This window comes from Nycticebus coucang, chromosome 9, assembly GCF_027406575.1.
Source record: "Nycticebus coucang isolate mNycCou1 chromosome 9, mNycCou1.pri, whole genome shotgun sequence".
NCBI classification, from domain to species: domain Eukaryota; kingdom Metazoa; phylum Chordata; class Mammalia; order Primates; family Lorisidae; genus Nycticebus; species Nycticebus coucang.
In genome coordinates, this window is record NC_069788.1 from 103275072 (window position 1) to 103290337 (window position 15266).

Below are 15266 nucleotides of genomic sequence, written 5' to 3' on the forward strand. Positions count from 1 at the left end.
TCTAATACAGTAACCACCAGACATATAAGGTTACTTACATTAATTAAAATTTTAAATTTTAGGCTCAGCACCTATAGCTCAAGCAGCTAAGGCACCAGCCATATATACTAGAGCTGGTGGGTTCAAATTCAGCCCAGGCCTGCCAAACAACAATGGCAACTACAACCAAAAAATAGCCAGGCATTGTAGCAGGTGCCTATAGTCTCAGGTACTTGGGGGGCTGAGGCAAGAGAATCGCTTAAGCCCAGGAGTTGGAGGTTGCTGTGAGCTGTGATGCACAGAACTCTACCCAGGGCAACAGTTTGAGGCTCTGTCTCAAAAAAAAAAAAAATTTTTTTTAATTTAAATTTACTCATTCAGTTACATATTAGTGTGACTATTTCAAGGATTCAAAATTCATGTGGTCAGCAGCTACCAAATTGAACAGTGAAGATGTATATTGATCATTGTCAAAAGCTCTATTAGATAGTTCTGCTCTAACCCATGAAAGTAAAATTATCCTTCAGTCCTACTCTTCCTTTCTGCTTACTCTCACGGTCCATTATGAAGTTTTTGTTTTTCTTTTTTTGCTTTTGGAGGGGAAAAAAAAAGAATAGAAGGAAGCTAATTTTTTTTATTACCTTCCATGTGCTTGGCATGAATTCTTGGTTCACCCAAAATAGTCTAAGATGTTTTTTATTCCTAGGTCCACTGTCACTGAAGCCCCTGACCTAGAACATCTCCACAGTTACCTCTTCACTAATTCCTTTTTCCATTAAGTAATCCTTTATTGGCATCTTCCATGTGCCTGAAGCCATTCCAGAAGTTGTTGTCTCCTGGGGCTAGCCCTAGGAATCCCAATTTTCTCAAGCTTTTCTCTCTTTACCTTTCTTGGGAATTTCCACAGCTCATTTTCCACAGCATAGCTCATTTTCTCTGAGTATCTTCCCACAGCACTTTTCCTTTAACAATTCCGAATGATTCCCAAACTTGCCACCTCTCCATCCTAACCCTCAGCCCATGGGCTATAAAAATAGTCATTCTAACTGTCAAAATTGCAAGGGAGATCTATATATCCCCTACTGTTTTTCATAATACCATCTGGAAATTCACAATTTACATGTTTATATTCAAAGCAATCCCTGTATAATGACTGCTCTGACAGTCAGGTTGTCTTATTTGAACATTCAAATAATAAAGGCTATGGCACCTCAGCTTCAATCAGTCTTCAGAGAAAGGCAGTTACTTATTATAAATATGTTGACTCTTTCATGCAAATTCAATGTAGTCAACTAGCAAGTGAAAGATGACCATAAATTCTTTAACATTCCTCCCATCCAGAGGCAGAGTCTGCTTCCCTTTCCCTGAGATCAGATCTACCTGTAGGTTCACCAGTGGAAGATGGTAGAAGTAATATCATACCACATTCAGACTTAGCCTTTCAGAGAGCTGGGAGCTTCAGTCTTGATCTCTCTTGGCAGCTGAGCCACTGTGTAAAAATTCTAATAACTCTTTGGAGAGATCACATGGAGGAGTGCTGAGGCTACATGGAGAAGGAGCTCAGCCTTCCAAGCCAACATGCCTGGAAAGTGAAGACATCTTGGACCCTCCAGGCTAGTCTATCCACCAGTTATGTACCATCTAGTGGTCAGAGTCTGTGCCATGTAGAGCAGAAGAGCCCAGCAAAGTCCAGCCAAACCTCTGTCCCAGAAAATTATAACAGATAATAAAATAGATTTGCTTAAGCCAGTTAAGTGTTGGAGTAGTCTGTTATTGCCTAACAGACCTTAGGGCAATAAATTAGCTGGTATAACTGACTATCTAATTTGGATATATTTCAGGGAAGTCCTTCAACAGGATCTTGAGGAGGTGGGAAATAGCCAGGCTGATCTTATGGAGAGCCATAGAAGCATATGATGTTACTAGTCAGACACAAATGACCTGGGTGAGGAAGGCAAAGGAAAGCCACACTGGTCCCTGGGATTCTCCAGTATTCTATCTGCATACTAGCCAAGTATTAAGAAATAGCCTCTTATTGATTTTTAAATTGACTTGATTATCTCCCTACTAGGCTGTAAGTTTCCTGAAATCAGGGACTCCAAGTCTAGATGTGTCCCCAGTATCTAGAGAAAGTATTATAAAAGAGTTTTAGGACAGAATTCATTTTTTAATACATCTCTGCCACTCCATAGTGGTGCAGCTTTGGGCAACTTAACCTCTATGTACCTCAGTTTTGTCTTCTATAAAATGGGGATGATACTATGATATCCATCTCATTGGATACTAAGAATTGAATGATGAAATATTCTGTCTGATGGACAAATGAAAATATCTACTACTTGAAATCTTGCCCAAGGATAGCCCTGGTGGACTTATAAGTCCCAAGAAAAGTATCCACTTGCACACTGAAGATTAATTACAATACTAGTAGAGACCTCAGAGACCAGATCAGGCAGAGGTCTTAGAGTCCAGGCTTTCTAGTAGAGCACATTGTGTTGCTAATTGGACATCTCCAATTCAGTTCTCTTTCAGCTATATCCATCATAACAGAAGCTGATTTGTCATGACCCCAAACTGTTATTGAACGTAGAGCCAATTGTGAAAAAGAGGACAGGAAGGACCCTTTAATCACCAGGCTGGAGACAAACAGCCTAAAATTCAAAAATTGGTCCCTATACTGGCCTTTGCTGGCCCAAGACCCAGTATCCCAAAGGCATGGTAAGTGCAGATATGATTCACTTAACCAGGAGATCTGACAAAAAGTAGAGAAAGCAGGAGAAATGGAAAAACAAATGCTGAATCCCTGACGCTGCATGGATATGGTTCTGTTGTAGGCAGATGGTGCAGGATGGAGTGGCTGAAGGTCACATGGTCTTTGCTGGGGACTCCATAACTAATGTCGAGCTGGACCTACAGAGAAGGGGCTCTTGGTGTCACCAAGTTCAGCAAGTTCTAAGAAATGTACCTGACAGCCACAACTACTAATCTGTAGTTTCAAGAAGAAGGAGGAGGAGGACAAGAAAGGAGAAGGAGGAAGAGAAAGAGGTGATGTTAACCTACAGGGGAATGAGACCAGCAGAGGGATTATAGACTTAGATTCCAGAGCCAATATACCTGAGCTGGTATTCCAGTTCTGTTACTTTCTTAAACTAATTAACCTCTGTAAGCTTGTTTCCCCATCTGAAAAGGGGACAAAAAATAGTATGTACCTTAAAGAGTCTAAGGATTGTTATAAGGATTCATTGAGATATTTCAGTACATCCTTATCTCATGATTACTCCATTTAAAGTAGCTCTTTCCATCTTCTACTTTTTCTCTTTCCACTGAATTGAATGCTCTTTAACATTTAAAATGTGTGCATATGAGTGTGCATAAACTATATATGTATAGTTTATCCTTTACTATTTCTGTCTACCAGAATGTGAGATTCAAGAGGGCAAGTATATTTATCTGTTTTGCTTTTTGTTGGGTGCTCAAAAGGATGCCAGGTGAATAGCAAGTAATCAATAAATATTTTTTGAATGAATGACCAAATGGAGGTAAAGCACCAGACTTAAACACTCAATAGTTGCTGCTATTATTTGCCAACTCCAGCTCCTTAAATCCTGTCTGGACTGAAATCCCCCCAGAAGTTCTTTGTTCCATAATGCTGATCTCATTCCTTTCTTACAACACTAATCTCATTTGCTTCATAACTTTTGTTTTTGTGTATCTTATTTCCACTACCAGAATAAAAGTGGAATAATTAGATTATTGGGTAAACACCAGGCCACAAATGTGTAGTACTTAAGAGAATAGGCTTTAAAATCAGACCTTGGTTTGAATATTCAGTTCTGCCACCTACTGGGTGCCCTTGGGCAAGTTATTGTCACTAAATTTTCTCATCAGCTGAATGAATATAATAGTTGTTCTGTACTCATAAAATTGTTCGAAGGATTAAATGAGATACTGCCTTTAAAGTGCTCAGCACCGTGCCTGACACATAATAAACAGGAAATAAATGTCAGGTGTGATTCTTCACATTGCCTCCCTCTTGGTATTTTGCGTGTTGCCTTGCATAGAGCACCCTGTAGAGCAAACAATCACTGAACTAACATCTCAGATTTAACCGGAAACAACCCAAGCCTTCACACAGTTCTCTTAATGTTCTCCTGCCCTGCCTTGCCCTCAGTCCCAGTCCTCCCAGCTAATTGAGTTCCAATTTCCCCTGTGGACTGACCACATCACCCCTCATGTTGTCCTGCTCCCAGTGGAGAGCCAGAGCTGTCATTTGTACAGCAGTCTGGCAGGGCTGCAGACAACTTTTCAGGTTGGTTCTTCAGTCTGTCAGAGATAGAGTCAAACAACAAAGGAAGAGATTAGATGCCAAGAACTTACTGGATTTTAATGCTTGCTTCCTGGCCCATGTTTATGCTAAGGGACAATAATTACAACAATATGACCTTGCATAACAAATGGATCTGTCAAATCAAGTCGTGCCAAATGACTTGCATGAATTCAAGCTTAACCTGTGATCCTCCAACTCACAGTTGTTATACACACACTGACCTACTACGAGTATATACTTATTTGTCAAAACTGAAAGGCAACTGAAGCATCCATTCATTCATTGAGTCAGTCAGTCATTTATTCATCTATGCACTCAACAATTGTTTACTGAGTGCCAAGCTCAGGCTGTTGAAGACATAGTTTACATTTTGAAGGAGCTTACAGTATAGGGGTGAAAGTCATAGAAAAGTCAGTCCTCAATGAGAAGAGTCCAAATGCAAAAACTTCAGATTCATTCGAAAAAGTGAGCTGGTAACTGAGGCAAGGATTTGGAAAAAATGGAGCTAAGGCAAGAGATCACTTGAACCTAAAAGTTTAAGGTTACTATGAGCTATGATGCCAAGACACTCTACCCAGAGAGATGGAGACTCTGTCAAAAAAAAAAAAAAAAAATCATGCGTGACACTCTTCTTCCCAAATGCTTTCATCACACTTAAAATTCAGAATCATCCCCTATATGGCCGGGTCTGGACAAACTTCCCAACACCATCCCTAGACATTCTCTTCTCTCCTCTTTGTTCCCAATTTAGGGCATTTTACAAATGCTAATCTCCTGCCTATCCAGTACCTTCTCCAGGTGTGCTCATGGCAGGCTTCCTCTTATTCAAGATGTGATTGGAATGTAGGGTTGCAAGATAAAATAGAAAATGTCCAGTTAAATTTGCATTTCAGACTAACAAGTAATTTTTTTAGTATAAGTACATCCTATGAATATGCATACTGAGCATCCTGTATACTTATTTGCTAATTCTGGCAATCCCATTTAAATGACATTTATTAAATGAAGTATCTAAATATCTTTACCTCCTTCACTTTCTTTTTGATCTAATTTTATTATTAATATTATTGCTATTGTTATAGCATTTGTATTAATTGCTTATTAGTTTCTGTTAGTTATGTATCTACCCAAGTAAAATGTACTCCATGAAGTAGGGATCTTGTTTTAATCACACTGTAGTTTCAGAACCAGAACTACTAGTACAACTTAATAACATTTGTTGAAGAAATAAATGAATAACTAAGCTTCTTTGGGCCAGGTGAAGTGACTCACATCTGTAATCCCAGTATTCTGGGAGGCTGAGGTGGGTAGATGGCCTGTGCTCAGAAGTTTGAGACCAGCCTGAGCAAGAGCATGACCCCGTCACTACTGAAAATAGAAAAACTAGCTGGGCATGGTGGCAAGCCCCTATAGTCCCAGCTACTCGGGAGGCTGAGGCAAGAGGATCACTTGAGTTCAGGAGTTTAAGGTTGCTGTGAGCTATGATGCCATGGCAGTCTACCCACAGTGAGACTCTGTCTCAAAAAATATAAATTTTAAAAAATTATAATAATTTTCTTTGACTTTTGTTCCCTGATTATATGATGATTCTCTTCTTCCCCTTAAAGAAGTATACAGCTGTCTGGGGGGAAGCCACCAGGAATTTGATAACCACAGAGTACAACTGAAAAAGAAAAATCCCCAATTGATCATTTAAAATGTGTTCCCATTAGGTATGTTTCTGCAGACTAGCAATATAGGGATTTCAGTCAAAGTCAGACCTCTACCCTAGGACACCCTAAGTGGCATTTCCATTCCTGTTTGAGAGGGATGAGAAACAGCTGGTACAAGATTCCCTGGGGAGACAATTTGTATTTAATTGTCTGGACACTTAAGGAAGGGGTGGGTCACTTTTCCAGTTCTGCTTTCCTATTAATTTAAATGCATACGTTTAAATCAAGTTCTTCTTCCTGCCTGGATGACATTTACCATATTTGACATTTGCCAGTCCTCAGCAATGCCTGGGACTTGTGAATAATTTAGGAACTAGAATCACTGGCTTGTTCCCTAATCAAGGAAACAATGGAAGTGAGATCTGAACTTGTAGCATCAGCAGCTCCCTGCCAAAAATGACAGCCTTAAAATAAGGAAAGTGATAGGCACATTCAGAAAAAGTATTATCCCACAGCATTCTGCAATATGCTCATTCTTTGGATAATCTTTTTCTGACACCTATAGCACAATAGCTACAAATACTGACTTGATAATATAGTTAACAAAAATGATGAGGATATTAACCACTCTCACACTCTGTATTTTATGGAAAAGTCCCCTGTTGGGCCTCATTCCCAAAACCACAAGTCATGACGTTTGGTTTGGAAATTATGGCCACATTTTGTTTGCTCAATTATCAAAAATGCTTCAAATATGTACTATATATTTATATTATTTTAGGTACCAGGGATAAAATGTTTTTCAAAAAAGGACACATAGAAGTTATTGATAGAAATAGATATTCAAAAAACATCATGAGTATATTTAAAATCATCCATTGTAGTAAGTGCTAAGAAGGAAAACTTTTTAAAATGAGATGAGAACTTAATATAGAGAAAAGTGACTTGGATTAGTGAGAAAGGAAAGAACTGGTGTCAGGGAAGCTTTCTTTGAGGAAATAACTTGAAAGAAGAGCATCAAAGAATGAATAAAAATTAATCAGAGGAAGACTAAAATAGAGTCTTCAAACTGATGAGGTTTGTGATAGGATACACCAAAATATAGCCCTTTAGCATATTGAATATTTTAAACTGAAAGAATTTCAGAAAGGTATGTTTTTCCATTTGTTAACATTTTCAGCTATTTCTTTTCTTAGATGGAAAAACATACCATGCTCATGGCTGGAAAGAATCAACATTGTTAAAATGTCCATACTACCCAAAGCAATATATAATTTCAACGCAATACCTATTAAAGCTCCACTGTCATACTTTAAAGATCTTGAAAAAAGAATACTTCGTTTTATATGCAATCAGAAAAAACCTCAAATAGCCAAGACATTACTCAGAAATAAAAACAAAGCATGAGGAATTACACTACCAGACCTCAGACTTTACTACAAATCGATAGTGATCAAAACAGCATGGTACTGGCACAAAAACAGAGAAGTAGATGTCTGGAACAGAATAGAGAACCAAGAGATGAATCCAGCTACTTACCGTTATTTCATCTTTGACAAGCCAATTAAAAACATTCAGTGGGGAAAAGATTCCCTATTTAACAAATGGTGCTGGGTGAACTGGCTGGCAACCTGCAGAAGACTGAAACTGGACCCACACCTTTCACCATTAACTAAGATAGACTCTCACTGGATTAAAGAGTTAAACTTAAGACATGAAAATACTAGAGGATAGTGCAGGGAAAACCCTTGAAGAAATCGGTCTGGGCGAGTATTTTATGAGGAGGACCCCCAAGGCAATTGAAGCAGCTTCAAAAATACACTACTGAGACTTGATCAAACTAAAAAGCTTCTTCACAGCCAAGAACACAGTAAGTAAAGCAAGCAGACAGCCTTCAGAATGGGAGAAGATATTTGCAGGTTATGTCTCAGACAAAGATTTAATAACCAGAATCCACAGAGAACTCAAACGCATTATCAAGAAAAGAACAAGGGATCCCATCACAGGCTGGGCAAGGGATTTGAAGAGAAACTTCTCTGAAGAGGACAGGCACATGGCCTTCAGACATATGAAAAAATGCTCATCATCTTTAATCATCAGAGAAATGCAAATCAAAACTACTTTGAGATATCATCTAACTCCAGTGAGACTAGCCTATATCACAAAATCCCAAGACCAGAGATGTTGGCGTGGATGTGGAGAAAAGGGAACACTTTTGCACTGGTGGTGGGAATGCAAATTAATACATTCCTTTTGGAAAGATATATGGAGAACACTTAGAGATCTAAAAATAGGTCTGCCATTCAATCCTGTAATTCCTCTACTGGGCATATACCCAAAAGACCAAAAATCACATCATAACAAAGATATTTGTACCAGAATGTTTATTGCAGCCCTATTCATAATTGCTAAGTCATGGAAAAAGCCCAAGTGCCCATCAGTCCACGAATGGATTAATAAATTGTGGTATACATACACCATGGAATATTATGCAGCCTTAAAGAAAGATGGAGACTTTACCTCTTTCATGTTTACATGGATGGAGCTGGAACATATTCTTCTTAGTAAAGTATCTCAAGAATGGAAGAAGAAGTACCCAATGTACACAGCCCTACTATGAAACTAATTTAGGGCTTTCACATGAAAGCTATAACCCAGTTACAACCTAAGAATAGGGGGAAGGAGGAAAGGGAGGGGAGGAAAGGAGGAGGCAGGTAGAGGGAGGGTGATTGGTGGGATTACACCGGCAGTGCATCTTACAAGGGTATATGTGCAACTTGGTAAATGTGGAATGTAAGTGTCTTGGCACAGTGACTGAGAGAATGCCAGGAAGGCTATGTTAACCAGTGTGATGAAAGTGTGTCAAACGGTCTGTGAAGCTAGTGAATGATGCCCCATGATCATATCAATGTACACAGCTATGATTTAATGAAAAAAAAAAAAAAAAGAATTTCAGAAAGGGCTAAAAGGACTTTCTTACCCTGCACTTCTGCCCTGAAGCAGGTCATCATGAGCCCTTCATATGAAAAATGTCCTCCCTATACCTTAAAGAAAAATGAATCCTTCTTTCCAAAGATGGGGATGTAGAGAAGAATCAGAATGAATAGGCCTTGCTAAGTTTGTCCCAGTCTATTACTAGTTCATACCCTTTGTCCTTTCACTAGTTCATACCCTTTGTCCTTTCACACTTTTCCATGCCTTTCCCCTCTTCATCAAATCTAGCATAAAAATGCTGAGGTTTAACCATTTCTTCAAATCTTCATAAGAAATAAACTTACATTAAAGTTTCCCATAAAACTTTCATTAAATAAATTTGTATGCTTCTTCTCTTCCTGGTCTGTCTTTTGTTACAGAGGCCCCAGCCAAGAGCTTGGAAAGGAAAAAGGAAAGGATACTTATTTGCCTATAAAACTAACCTCTATGAAAGCTCAGTGACAGGAACAAGCTTGCAGCAATTAAGAAACCAAATGGAGTCAAATATGGCAGAAGCCTAATGAGGCAGGGACAAAGAAGGACAAAGATCAGGGCAAGAGAAGTCTTGTTGGTTTCCAGGAAAAGCATTTCCTTCCCAGTGCAAGGGAAAGCCACTTAACTTTTCAAAAAGTTTACTCTGGCTCTTAAAGGAAGACTAGGTTGGGCCAGGTTCTCCAGAGTGGAAAGAATGTTCAAAGATCCCCTGGGAACTGACAAAAGAAATGTCAGAATATTGGGGGGTGAGGGGGGTTGTTTGTTTGTTTTTTGAAGTTTTTGGCCAGGGCTGGGTTTGAACTCGCCACCTCTGGCATATGGGGCCAGCGCCCTACTCCTTTGAGCCACAGGTGCTACCCCAGAATATTGGTATTTTTTAATTTAAAAAATTTTTTTTTTATTGTTGGGGATTCATTGAGGGTACAATAAGCCAGGTTACACTGATTGCAATTGTTAGGTAAAGTCCCTCTTGCAATCATGTCTTGCCCCCATAAAGTGTGACACACACCAAGGCCCCACCCCCCTCCCTCCGTCCCTCTTTCTGCTTCCCCCCATAACCTTAATTGTCCTCATATCAAAATTGAGTACATAGGATTCATCCTTCTCCATTCTTGTGATGCTTTACTAAGAATAATGTCTTCCACTTCCATCCAGGTTAATACGAAGGATGTAAAGTCTCCATTTTTTTTTTTTTTTTTTAATGGCTGAACACTGCTGGTGGGACTACAAACTAGTACAACCTTTCTGGAAGGAAGTATGGAGAAACCTCAAAGCACTCAAGCTAGACCTCCCATTTGATCCTGCAATCCCATTACTGGGCATCTACCCAGAAGGAAAAAAATCCTTTTATCATAAGGACACTTGTACTAGACTGTTTATTGCAGCTCAATTTACAATCGCCAAAATGTGGAAACAGCCTAAATGCCCACCAACCCAGGAATGGATTAACAAGCTGTGGTATATGTATACCATGGAATACTATTCAGCCATTAATTTAAAATTTTTATTTTAAAATAAAATACCTAGGCCTGGGGCGCTGGGACTCATGTCCAAGGTGCAGCCCCCTGCCAGGGCGCAGAAGTAGAACGCGCTGGCCTCGGGACCACTGCCCTCACTTTCCCTGCATTGTCAAGAACGTGGTCCGCGGTGGCCGGTGCCATGAGTGCCACCCAGGACCAGGAGATGGAACTGGAAGCATTATGCTCCATTTACGAAGAAGATGAAAGTTTCCGAGAATCAAGTCCAGTTTCTTTTCAATATAGGGTAGGTGAAAATGGTGATCCCAAAGCCTGCTTAATAGAGATTTCCTGGACAGAAACATATGCCCAGAAACATATGGAGATACAACCTCCAACTGTATCTACGAACGCTTTTTTTAACAACACCATATCATCAGCTGTAAAGCAGAGAATATTAGCCAAGTTACAGGAAGCAGTGGAAGTCAACCTTGGAACAGCAATGACCTGTACTTTGTTTGAACATGCCAAGGACAATAAAGAGCAGTTCATGGAGAATCACCATCCCGTTAATTTTGCAACATCAACAAGCAATACAATCACAGTTGAAATGCCTAAAAAACTCATCAAGTAAGAAAAAAGACAAAAAAGAACAACTTTAAACAGCCCAGAAACGCAAGCTGGCAGTTAAAACAGATCACAAAGGTGAGCTTCCTCCGGGTTGGAACTGGGTTGATGTTGTCAAGCATTTAAGCAAAACTGGCTCTAAAGATGATGAATAGTGCTTGGAATTTAAGACAAGAAAAGAAGATTCTTTACAAAGTAAACTGGGTTCACAATCTCTCGTTACTATTTTATGGTATCAAGGTAGCTTTTTATAAAACAATTTTTTGTATTTTCCTACATTTAAAGTGTTGTAAGCTAACATTCGTAAAGAGAGCTGGTTGTATTAAATTATTCTCACAAACTTGCCTTAATAATAGGTGAAAATGTTACTGTTTAGTGTACTTTAAAAAGCCTGTCCAGCTTTATAAATAGACAAATACAGGGGGAAATAACCAGTGTTAATTTATATAATCTTATTCTAGTGGGTGTGGTATTTTTTAAAGGAGTATGAAGCCCTTTCAAACTGTCATCCAATAGAGTATAACGTTGACTGAACAGTTACTCCCGAGCATGATCCATTTTAATAGGCCTCTCATCTGAAGTAAAGTCTTCATCTCTTCTTTTGCTTAATTATTGAACCATAAATTGCTTCAGAGTAATTTAAATACTAGTTCAGTGGCTGGGGCTCTAGCCACATATAACAGAGCTGGTGGGTTCAATTCCAGCCCAGGCCTACCAAACAACAATGACAATTACAACCAAAAATAAAAATAGCCAGGCATTGTGGCAGGTGCCTGTAGTCCCTGCTACTCAGGAGGCTGAGGCAAGAGAATCACTTAAGCCCAAGAGCTTTAAGTTGCTGTGAGCTGTGATGCCATGGCACTCTACCCAGGGTGACAGCTTGAGACTCCATCTCAAAAAAGAAAGAAAGAAAGAGAGAAAGAGAGAGGGAAGGAAGGAAGAAAATTTAAATACCAATATTTCAACTTTATACATGGTACTCTTTGTAATTCCTTTTGATTTTTCAAGAGTGAATTGCTTCCCTTTAGTAAATTGGTATCTATTTATACTTTTCTCTTGATTTGGGTCAAGATGATAACAGCTTTTAATGGTATGTGAAATAGGAGAACATAAAGTCAAATATTTTGGAAAACATTTGATTAAAGAGTTCTGGCTCTTACCTACATTTCTCTTTGCTGCATACACCAGGAAGGAAGTAAAAGATACCTTAATATTTCATTTTTGTATTGTTGAAAACAGTTGACTTTAATAAATTCCTATTTATCTGCACAAAAAAACCCCAACAACTTTATTTGATGTTAATATCTTAATTTTTACCCATGGAGATCTTCATAGAAAAGAAGTTAAGACCCAAAGAATAGTTAGACCCAGAGGCATCTATACCATTTTAACAAATTTGTAGAGAAGTGACAAGACAAAAGGGGGTTCTAAGGGTGGTAAATGGTGTGAAGAATTATGTAAGGGAGACTAATAAAAGATAAGGGTTATTTTTGTAAGGTTTGTCTGCAAATCCATTTTGATGATGACATTCTGTCTCCAGTAATAAGGATTATTCTCCTCCTGTTACAGTAGAGGGGAGAAGAAAAAACTTTTCAAAGAAAAACTTATGTCCCTCTCTATGGCAGAGAAGAGGAGGGCCAAGAGCTCTTCCTGCATTTGCTGCACCTCAATTGCCTTTAGCTAAAAATAGTTCTATGCCAAAGTGGTATATTTTGAGGTGGCATAGATTAACATCCTTTATACTGAGGCTGCCTCTCCCCTGATGATGCTACGTAGAGTTGCCCATGTGAAAATAAACTCCATATGAAGGCCAGCAGCCATAATTAGTGTCCTTTCAAAACTTCAGCTCTTGGGGTCATGCTAGAGAGACCATTTTGCTTTCTTTGCTATTTACATTTCAACCCATTGACATGTCTCTACAGATATGTCCCCTCACAAGACTTTTAATTACATCTCAGTTTCAGCTTCTCCAGGTAAAAAGTGTTTATCTGTTTAAGGTGCTCCCATGGCCCTCTGAAAAGAATTCTGTATATTTCACATAGGCTACATTTTGAGTGCTGCTATCCTAAATATTGAGAGAGGATACCCAGAAAAAGTGAGGTCTAAGAGAATGGAGGTCTTTTCTTTTCTTTTTTTTTTATTAAATCATAGCTGTATACATTGATATAATCATGCGGCATCATTCACTAGCTTCATAGACCGTTTACCAAGTTTCACACATACCCTTGTAATATGCACTACTGGTGTAATCCCACCAAACCCCTTCCCTCTACCCACCTCCCCCCTCCCTCCCCTCCCTTTCCCCCTTCCCCCTATTTTTAGGTTGTAACTGGGTTATAGCTTTCATGTGAAAACCCTAAATTAGTTTCATAGTAGGGTTGAGTACATTGAGTACTTTTTCTTCCATTCTTGAGATACTTTACTAAGAAGAATATGTTCCAGCTCCATCCATGTAAACATGAAAGGGAGACCCCAAGGATATACCTGCTTGTGGTGGTCCTCCCAGTTACTCAGCTCTTAGGAATTTGTAGAAACTGAACTTCCTGGGACCTCAAACTTAACTTCCCCTTCTATAAAAGCCCATTGTTCTATAAAAGCCCATTGTTCTGTAAAAGCTAGAACCACTTCTCTAGTTTGATTTAAACTGACCCATGAGAAAGGTACCAGTGGGCCAGAACTTTTTGACTGGGGATAAAAAGAAGACCGAGCCAGTCGGAGAGCATAGCCATTTTGGGATTCTTGTCTGCCATCAGTAAAGTGGAGTAAAGCCCTTCCTCTTTTAAACAAGGTGTTAGGGTGTGCTTTCTCTCCATTGGGCCTCGACTTCCTTCAACAATCCTTCGTATTAACCTGGATGGAAGTGGAAGACATTATTCTTAGTAAAGCATCACAAGAATGGAGAAGCATGAATCCTATGTACTCAATTTTGATATGAGGACAATTAATGACAATTAAGGTTATGGGGGGGGAAGCAGAAAGAGGGACCGAGGGAGGGGGGTGGGACCTTGGTGTGTGTCACACTTTATGGGGGCAAGACATGATCGCAAGAGGGACTTTACCTAACAATTGCAATCAGTGTAACCTTGCTTATTGTACCCTCAATGAATCCCCAACAATAAAAAAAAATATATATATTTTCTAAATCAGGTAAAAATTCATTCAGGCATTTTCTTGAGATGTGATAAAAAGTCAAATGGAAATATAAATTGCTATTGTTCAACTCCCTCCTGACCTCAGATCCTTATTAAGATGCCCCCACAAAGAGAGATGAGCAGACAAAATCTATGATAGTTCCCAGGACTCATTTTGCATTTTTTTTACTATGAGGCCATTCTCCAAAGCTAAAGGCATGACACAGTCTTTACCACTGTCTTCTTTAAGTTGAGCTCAGAAAGTATTAACCAGGAAATTTAAAAACAAAAGCAAAAGCAAAAAACTCAGGCATGGTTTTCTTCAATACATGGTGCAACTGGGAAATTTCCTTCAAGCCTTGGATATGGCTCAGAAATTTCACTGTCTTTAACCTCAATCTGCATAACAAAGCTGATATTGGCTGCTTAGCATAATGGGAAGATATTCAGAATACCACCCCCTCTTGGGATGTTCAACAAAATACAAGCAGACACAGCCAAATCCTAAGGCTCAGGATAAAGAAAGAATTCACCCTCCTTTGCCTCTTCCCACTGTGTAGAGGGCAGCCAGCCAGGGACACAGGTGTGCAGCTCATTAAGAACAGAATTAAGCCCAACGGGATAGGCAACAGCCCACATGAAGAATGCTCTGCAAAGTAAAGGTACCCTTCCTGCTCTGACCTTGGGAAAAGAATCAGGAGGAAAATACTGCCTCCCTTATTTGCCTATTTCTGCCTTTTTATCAACCCAGTGAAAAGAGCCATGAAACTGTTTTACCTTGAGATCTGCAGCAGGGGGCCCTACAATATAGTTGTTTTTACTAATGTATTGAAGGAAATGTCTACTGAATATATGTGGTACATAAAGAACTGTCCTGAGTAATGTGAGAGCTAGTGAAAATAGCAGTGAACAGAACTGGGATATGCCACCCCAAAATATGCCTCTTTGACATAAAGAATATTTTGAATTAAAGGTAATTAAGAAAAGGCAGAAACAGAAAAAGCTCTCTTCCCTCTGCCCTCTCCCTTTCTGCCTAAAAGCAGGACATAAATTTCCTTTTGTACATGTGTCCCCCTTTCCAATAACTAGAAGAGGACATGACTTTTATCTGCATAACAATTTTAAG

At 39.2% G+C, this 15266-nt stretch overlaps 1 pseudogene; it reads left to right on the forward strand.

The window, feature by feature from the left end:
- Positions 1 to 10584: 10584 nt before the first annotated feature.
- On the forward strand, positions 10585 to 11243 carry LOC128593624 (RWD domain-containing protein 4-like; annotated as a pseudogene).
- Positions 11244 to 15266: the final 4023 nt, after the last annotated feature.